We start from the raw sequence: 9,180 nt of genomic DNA on the forward strand, positions 1-9,180 counted from the left end.
ATTGTCATATCACTTCTTTGATGGCTGTTATTCTTTTTTTTCTTTTTAGCAATATATCTTGCATTAATGTCAACTTTGACTTATGATTATAAAGCTATATATTTTTTTCTTCTCTTGTTTGGTCTTAACAAAGACTATATTTTTCTAACCTTTGACTTTCAACTATTTTATGTATGCCTACTTAGTGTTTGTTTCTTGTAAGTATAAAAGAGTTGTTTTATTTTCACCCAATCAGTTTTACTATTTATTTAGAATGTAATTACTGATAAATTAGAGGTTTTTTATTGCTTTTTCTTTTTGATTAATACATTTCTTTTTAATTATCTTTTATGTCTGTTAGCCTGTTTCACTTTCCCAACATTTCAAGGACGCCATTTTGTTTACCTCCTTTGTGTATAGTAAGACACTGTCTGTCAGCCTTATATTGATATTTTCTCTTTTGAAAATAACATTTCTTTGTTTGTGCTGCTTTTAAAATCTTTTCCTTGCCCTGTTTTTCTGCATACTTATTATAATGTACTAGGTGAAGTTTTTCTTAAATTAATTTGCCTGCTTTGTAGAATTTCTTAAATCTCTCTTTTACTGTCTATTGTCAGTTTGGGGAAATTGTTGGTGATATAGTGTTAAAATATTGCTTATGTCCCAATTCCTCTCTCCCTTTCTTCTGGAACTTCAATTACACAAATATTTTCTGTACATACTATCAATTTTTTCTGCTTCAGTTAAAATGTTTCCTACTAATCTATCTTCCAACTCAACCCATATGTATGCATTTTGTATTTCAGATATTTATTTTCAATTCTGAATTTCTATTTGATTCATTATGGTTTCTAAAACACATGAATCATAGTTAACTATTAAAGTTCCTGTTATTATTGATAACAGTGGTATCCGGATACACTGCTCCCTTTTTTTTTTTTTTTTTTTTTTTTTTTTCCAGACGGAGTCTCCCTCCGTCGCCCAGGCTGGAGTGCGTGGAGCAATCTTGGCTCATTGCAAGCTCCACCTCCCAGGTTCACGCCATTCTCCTGCCTCAGGCTCCTGAGTAGCTGGGACTACAGGCGCCCACCACCATGCTCGGCTAATTTTTTGTATTTTTAGTAGAGACGGGGTTTCACCATGTTAACCAAGATGGTCTTGATCTCCTGACCTCGTGATCCGCCCGCCTCGGCCTTCCAAAGTGTTGGGAGTACAGGCGTGAGCCACCGCGCCCGGCCCCTGCTCCTTTCTTATTGTGTCTCTCTTGGTGTTGGGTCATGGGATGCTGTTTCTGGATGTTTCAGGTGAGTTTGCATTGATTCCCAAGCTTGGCTGTGCATTCTTGTCTTCTCCAGAGAGGACTTGGTTTTCTTCTGGAAGTCAAAGGACCGCCTTGATCCAGTCAGTCACGGGACTGAATCAAGACTACATTTCAGCCTAGTGACTTTCCCAGTGCTTATCTCTTTTTAAGTCACAACTCCAGAGACTGTGATTTTTCCAAGCAGATCTCCTTTAAAAGATAGGCCATGAACTCCCACCTCTGTCTCCCAGCACCCACAATTCCAAATGCTCTGCTAAGCTTTCTAGACCACTGAAAGCACCTCTTTTATTTGGTTCTTTTGCTTCTAATCTTAGAAAAAATATTAGGATCGGGCAAATCTATCAAGAACCGAAAGCCAGACAGATGTCAGGCTCACTCTCTTGTAATTCTTCCTGGATGATAGGTCCCTCAAACTCTCACTGCTTGATAGCCCAGTTCAGGGGCTCTCCTATCCTGTGTCTCCCAAAACCACTTTATCTGAGCTGCAGATTCCTGTTTGGCTGCAATGCCCTAAACTGAAACTCAGCAGCAAATCCCCTGAAAAGAAAATGATTTGCAAAATGTGAAAATAATCTTAATAGATATGCCTGTGTCTTGATTTTATTTTAATTTTTAATTTTTTTTTTTTTTTTTTGAGGCAGAGTCTCTCTCTGTCGCCCAGGCTGGAGTGCAGTGGCGCAATCTCGACTCACTGCAAGCTCCGCCTCCCAGGTTCATGCCATTCTCCTGTCTTAGCCTCAGAGTAGCTCCTGCCTCAGCTCCCAGAGTAGCTGGGACTACAGGCGCCCGTCACCATGCCCAGCTAATTTTTTGTATTTTTAATAGAGACGGGGTTTCACCGTGTTAGCCAGGATGGTCTCAATCTCCTGACCTCGTGATCTGCCTGCCTCGGCCTCCCAAAGTGCTGGGAATACAGCGTGAGCCACCGCGCCCAGCCGCCTGTGTCTTGATTTTTTGACTTGTAAAAATCCTGTCTGCCTTTTATCATTCTCCTAGACCTTAAAAGATTTGCTTTTCTGTTATCATTATATTCAGATTTCAAAACTATTCTCAGTGGGAGTTAGGTCTGAGATATTTGGGGGGGAGGTGGTTCCAGTTACAATTTTTTGTTTTGTTTCGTTTTTTGTTTTGTTTTGAGACTGAGTCTCTCACTGTCGCACTGGCTGGAGTGCAGTGGCGCGATCTCGGCTCACTGCATCCTCTGCCTCCCGGTTCAAGCGATTCTCCTGCCTCAGCCTCCGGAGTAGCTGGGATTACAGACGCCCAGCACCATGCCCGGGTAATTTTTTGTATTTTTAGTAAGACGGGGTTTCACCATGTTGGTTAGGCTGGTCTCGGACTCCTGATCTTGTGATCTGTCCGCCTCGGCCTCCCAAAGTGCTGGGATTAGAGGCGTGAGCCACGACGCCAAGCACCATTTTATTTTGTTTTGAGACAGGGCCTCGTTCTGTGACCCAGGCTGGAGTGCGATGGCATGATCACAGCTCACTGCAGCCTCGACCTGTTGTGCTCAAGCAATCATGCCTCCTCAGCCCCCCAAGTAGCTGGGACTACAGTCATGTGACACACACCCAGCTAATTTTTTTTTTTTTTTTTGGTAGAAATTGGTTTTTGCCACGTTGCCTAGGGCTCAAGTGTTCATTCCTCCTTCCTCAGCTTCCCAAAGTGCTGGGATTACAGGTGTGAGCCACTGAGCCCGGCCCCAGTTGCTCAGTTTTCTATCTGGCTCAGTTTCTGTTTCTTTCTTTCCTTCTTTGGTTTACTATTCCTTAAGTTACGTGAATATATAAAGGAAAAAAATGTATCTTAAGTCAAATTCGTGGCTTTGGGTGGAAGAAGAGGGAAGAAAGAAAATGTATTGTTGGCCGGACGTGGTGGCTCCTGCCTGTAATCCCAGCAATTTGGGAGGCCAAGGTGGGCAGATCACGAGGTCAGGAGTTTCAGACCAGCCTGTTCAATATGGTGAAACCCCATCTCTACTAAAAATACGAAAATTAGCCAGGCATGGTGGCATGCGCCTGTAGTCCCAGCTACTCGGGAAGCTGAGGCAGAAGACCCACTTGAACCTGGAAAGCAGATGTTGCAGTGAGCTGAGATTGTGCCACTGCACTCCAGCCTGGGTGACAGAGTGAGATTCTGTCTCAAAAAAAAAAAAAAAAAAGTTTTGTTTTATTTTACAGTTAAAAAAGAAAGTGTTCATAGCCATTGATTTTTCCCTACATGGTAATATATTCGTGGCACCTGGGTCGGAGCTTCCCAGGTTCACACGATTCTCCTGCCTCAGCTGATTAGCTGGGACTGCAGGCGCCCGTCACTACGCCCGGCTGATTTTTTGTATTTTTAGTAGAGACGGGGTTTCACCGTGTTAGCCAGGATGGTCTTGATCTCCTGACCTCGTGATCTGCCCACCTCGGCCTCCCAAAGTGCTGAGATTACAGGTGTGAGCCACCTCACCCGGCCAGTCAGATCTGCGTTCCCCACTTCCACTCGCTTCTCCCTTGTTACATGCCTTTGACTTTGAGACTCATGCCACCGTGCAACATGACTCTACTGATGTCCATCATAGTCCTCTCCCTTCCTGTAGCCCCGGGCTTCTTGTCACTGCTCCCCATGGGCAGTCTGATAATTCTTGTAAAGTGACTCATGGTTCCTTGACTCTTTTGACCCAATAACTTTTCTCTCCACTCCACTGCAAGGTGTGACATCAAGATTCAATATATGAAATCACTGGTCATACCTTGCAACTTCCTACACTTCATCATAAAAATCTTAGGCACCTAACCAGTCTTTCTGTCCATACTGCCATGTATTTCAACTGTTGTATGCTTGCACTTCCTGAAACACTTTCCCAATACTTGGGGACCTCTATTAATGGTTTTGTCAAATTTTTACCCAGCCTAAAGAAAATAATTAAAATACATTCAGTGTAGTCTGAGTGTACTGTGTTTATAAAGTCAGCAGTAGTGTACATTAATGTCCTAGGCCTTCATGTTTACTCACCACTCACACACTGACCCACCCAGAGCAACTTCCAGTCCTGCAAGCTCCATTCATGGTAAGTGTCCTATATAGGTGTACCATTTTTTGTCTTTTCTACCATATTTTTACGACACCTTTTCTCTGTTTAGATATGTTTGAATAAACAAACACTTACCATTGTAATACAATTGCCAGCAGTATTCCGTATAGTAACATGCTATGCAGGCGTATGGCCTAGGAGCTACAGGATATACCATATAGCGTAGGTGTGTAGTAGGCTTTATCATCTAGGGTTGCGGAAGTGCACTCTGTGGTTCACACAATGAGGAAATTGCCTAACGACACATCTCGGAACGTATTACTGTCATTAAGAGATGCATGGCTTCATATATTTTTTACTCTGTTCTTATGCTTCTCTCTATAGAACTCCAGTGGCACAAATGTGTCATTGTATTGTTACACAGATCCTTAAGGCTATGCTCATTTTTCTTCAAACGTTTTTCCTCTCTGTTGCTTATATTGAATACTTTTTATTGATCTATCTTTAAGTTCACGGACTTTTTCCTTTGTCATTTCTATTCTGCTGTTGAGATCATCTTGTGAATTTTTAATTTCAGTGTTTTTATTTTTAGTTCTGAAATGTAACTGTCTTTTCACTTGCAGGTTGAGATTTTCCTTGTTCTTTACATGCTGAACCATTTTGGATTATATCCTGGATATTTTGGATATTATCTTATGAGACTCTGGGTTTTGTTGAAAACGTCAGGACAATGTCTTTCACTGTTGTTTTCAGTGGCAATCAGCTAGATCAGATTCAATATGCAAATTCCCCCAGTGAGCTGTAGTGCTATTGTGGTTCAGAGCCATGTGGTACAAACACAGAGAAAAAGAGCAGTGAAGATTCACTCTGAACTCCTGGAACCATAGATTCTCAGGTAAGAGAGAAGGGTTTCTTCCTTCAGAGTTGTAGGTGCTTCTTGTTGGTAGCTGTTGGTCTTTGCCCAGTTGCAACCACTGAATCACCACCACAGTATTGCTTAGGTTATAAAGAAAGGAAAGCAGAAATATAGGAGAGAATTCATCCCCCTCTTTCTCACCTGTAGGGGCTCATTTTCCTTCCCCTCAGATCAGAAAGTGAGAATCTTCGGGAATTCTTTTTGTCTGTAACCAGGATGTATTTTGTTTCTTTAAGCCTCCTCTGATTGGCCAATTTTGCATATTGCTATTTTTCAGTTTTCAAAGTAAGAAAAATCCTATGATTCTCCTGATGCTTTATAAGTCTGTGCTTTCAGATTAATGCAAAAGATTATTTAAAAATAAGCTTTCGGTAAAAATGAAGGGCATCCAAAGAAGCCTGCTTTCCACCTGCCTTCTGGCCATCTTTCCTTTCTGCGGGTGTTCAAGAGCTTGGAGGCATTGGATCTGGTATCAGAGTGGTCACCTTCCCCTCTGATGGGGAAGTCCCAGAGGCTTTAGGAATAAACGAAGCTGGTACTGAGGAAAGGGAAGCTGAGAGGACTGAGGAAACACTGACTTTACACACCTGCAGACTGCAGGAACCATTTATGGCACAAGCGGGTCTTTATTTATTTTTTTATTTTTAAATTTTACTTTAAGTTCTGGGATACATGTGCTGAACATGCAGGTTTGTTATGTACACAGGTATACATCTGCCATGGTGGTTTGCTGCACCTATCAACGTGTCATCTAGGTTTTAAGCCCCACATCCATTAGGTATTTGTGCTAATGCTCTCCCTCCCCTTTTCCCCACCCCTTGACAGGCCCTGGTGAGTGATGTTCCCAGGAGTGGGAGTCTCTAAGGGATGAAAGGAGAGAGAAAACATGCTGGGCTAGCACTCTGCTGAGTTCTGCACTGCACTGGGTACCTAACTTTGTGCTGTTTGCCGCTGTCACCCCTGCTCCTGCCCCTGGGTTCACTTCCTAGAACAGAGCCCTGGGGAACCCGGGAGCTGTGGAAAGCCAGGTCTCCCTTGTGGTTCAGGAAACACAGAAGTTCAGCTGGCCAAGAGATGAAGAGAAGTAAAACCAGCACACGGAGATAAGAAAGTGAACATAACTTCAGAGCACTATCATCAGGCCTGGTGAGGCATGCTTGGATCTTGACACAAAAATCCGTCTTTGACTTGATCTGGCTCTAGTATGGATCTTTCACTTTAGCCCAAAATGCCTCCTTGAACTCTCAAATGCATTCTGAGCTGAGCACGATGGTGATTTGGGGTCAATCATGATATCCCCCATGGGGGATTTCTCTCTCTCAGAGCGCAGACCTCATGATGACCCCGGTGACCCCCCTCCTAGAACCGGGGGCTCCGAGGAACGCCTGATGTGCCTCGGGACAGAACAGGTATGGTCCACCACCACTTGTGCTAGCCGTGGAAACAAAGGGTACATGGGGTATAGCTCAAGGGTTATGTGCAATCTTATCAGAAAATAAATGCAATTTATTCTAACACTGAAAAATGAATTAGGTCCTCATGCTTCTTTTCTTCTTTTTTTTTTTTTTTCCAGACTAGGTCTCACTCTGTCATCCAGGCTGGAGTGTAGTGGCATAATCATGGCTCACTGCAGCCTCGACCTCTCTGGCTCAAGCCATCTTCCCGTCTCTCCTCATGTTTCTTATGTCTGATTGACAGGGGGATAAAAGCACATATCTGGCACCTCTCCTTGTCTGGGAGGACTGGCCACAGAGTCATTTTGCGGAAGTTGGAGAGGAGTACACTAGATGGGGCTGTTGGCTTGCATTGTACAATTCACATTGCATGGGGTAGAGAATTGAATTTCACATTTGAGAAATGGGAAAGGAGGAAATAAAAACATGGAATGCCCTAATCTTTCTGAAAATCCAAAAAAGGCCCAAGGAAAGCTAGTTCAATTATTCCTACCATGACAAACTATGATATGGTCAGACATGCGCACTCTGATGGGGTGTTCCTAGCCTGGGCTGCCCAAGAGGTGGCAGCTATTCTAGGACAGATGGAGTGTGGACCCCTTCCCTGTAGTGAGCTGGGATCACTTAGGAATGACCATCAGCCCAGAGCCGTGGGGCTTATTAGATGCAGGGGTGAGTGGGGCTTGTAGGAAATGGCCCGCCATCAGTGCTCTGATGTCCGAATGCCACTCTTGTCACCTCGAGATTAAAATTTAGAGGCAGACCATCCTGTGTGGCCTGTTGGTGAGACAGGGACTCAGAGGAACACAGGAACCACCCACACCTTTGCCCTGCGGTGGCTACCAGCCACCCTGGCACGCCTGGTTCCCTTTGAGTTCGCCATCCTCGTTGCCACATCCCTTCATTTTCCAGACACTTCTATTTTTTTCTCACACCTGGAAATTACACCTGCTGGCAGTCTTCAGAATTTTCCAGAGAGTTGGCAACTTGGGGCTCCTTTGTTTCTGCTCATTTTTATTTAGTTTTTCAGATGTGCTGTGCTCCAGGCAAGACATGATAGTAGCTCATCAAAGAGAGGCTGTTTTGGGGAAGTGGAGCAGCCGCCGCTGATTTTGGAGCTGGGGTAGCTGCCACTGCCACAGTCACTGCAGTGGCCTAAGGAGTCAGCTTGGGAAGGTAGTGGTCACCAAGCTCAGAGCTTTGCTTGGAAGTGACAATGGATAAAAGTGTGCTGGTACATACAGAAAGCCAGGCCCGCTGAGCAGGCTGAGCATGGTGATGAAGTGGCTGCAGCTGGGAAGGCAGCCATGCCACAGGGGCATGCACCCCCAGCTGAAGACAGCAATCTGCCCTCTGCCGCCTACAAGAACACGGTGAGGCCCGCCGTTCTTCTTGGATTCTCATCTCCAGCACCGAGCGGAGAACAGGAGGAATGAGAAGCAGCAGATGGGCGAAGAGTACCGTGGAAGACAGAGGCAGAGCTGCTGGACATCTGCAATGAGGTTCCGGAGCTGTTGGACAAGTCTCTTATTCCCCATGCTACACAACCTGAAAGCAAGGCGTTCTGCTTGAAAATGAAAGGAGATCGTTTCAGGTATCTTTCTGGGGTGGCGTCTGGAGACAATAAACAAACCACACTGTTGAACTCCCAGCGGGCTTACCAGGAAACATCTGAAATTAGTTAGAAAGATATGCAGCCTACACACACAATTCGACTGGGCCTGGCACTTAATTTCTCAGTCTTTTGCTAAGGGATTCTAAACTCTCCTGAAAAGGCCCGCAGCCTGGCAAACATGGCATTTGATGAAGCAATTGCTGAGTTGGATACACTGAATGAAGAGTCTTATAAAGACAGCACTCCCGCCATGCAGTGACTTCGGGACAATCTCACTCTGTGGACATCGGGAAACCAGGGACATGCAGGAGATGCTGGGGAGGGAGAGAACTGTGTCTGCCATGCCTCACAATCTGTTCAGTGTCACCCTGTACCATCCACATAAATCCCTTTGTGAGATTAAAAAAAAAAAGAATTGTACCTTGTCTTGCGATTTTTCACAGCCTCAGCCTAGCAAGAATGGTTCATAGGATAAACAGCTGGCATTTGTATCTAAAACCCAGATTGGTTGCATAAACACCATGGCATTCTGAAGTTTTGGTTTTGATTGACATTGGCAAGATTACTGTGTGTTTAATTTTCTTAAAGCTGAACACTGTGGTGATGGGTTTTGTAATTCAGCATAATTCTTACTGATAGGAAAAATAGACCTGAATGTTGTGTAACTCTTTGGAAAGTTTAATCCAATATTAAAATAGTCACTGAAATACAATTTCATTGTAAAGTCGTACAGAAAGTTATAGAGGTTATGTTGTGATGCTGGGATGTGGAGTGAGACACCATCATTTGGCATTCAAGTTTAATGGTAATTCACAGTGATGCTGCCTGTTCAGAGCTTATAGACACTGGACCTGTTTGGGCTATTGCCACTCAAAA

At 44.1% G+C, this 9,180-nt stretch overlaps 1 pseudogene; it reads left to right on the forward strand.

Moving 5' to 3' along the window:
• The first annotated feature begins 6,536 nt into the window (after positions 1–6,536).
• On the forward strand, positions 6,537–8,856 carry LOC129044427 (14-3-3 protein beta/alpha-like; annotated as a pseudogene).
• The last annotated feature ends 324 nt before the right edge of the window (positions 8,857–9,180 follow it).

Source organism: Pongo pygmaeus, chromosome 13 (genome assembly GCF_028885625.2).
Source record: "Pongo pygmaeus isolate AG05252 chromosome 13, NHGRI_mPonPyg2-v2.0_pri, whole genome shotgun sequence".
In the NCBI taxonomy this organism is placed as follows: Eukaryota; Metazoa; Chordata; class Mammalia; order Primates; family Hominidae; genus Pongo; species Pongo pygmaeus.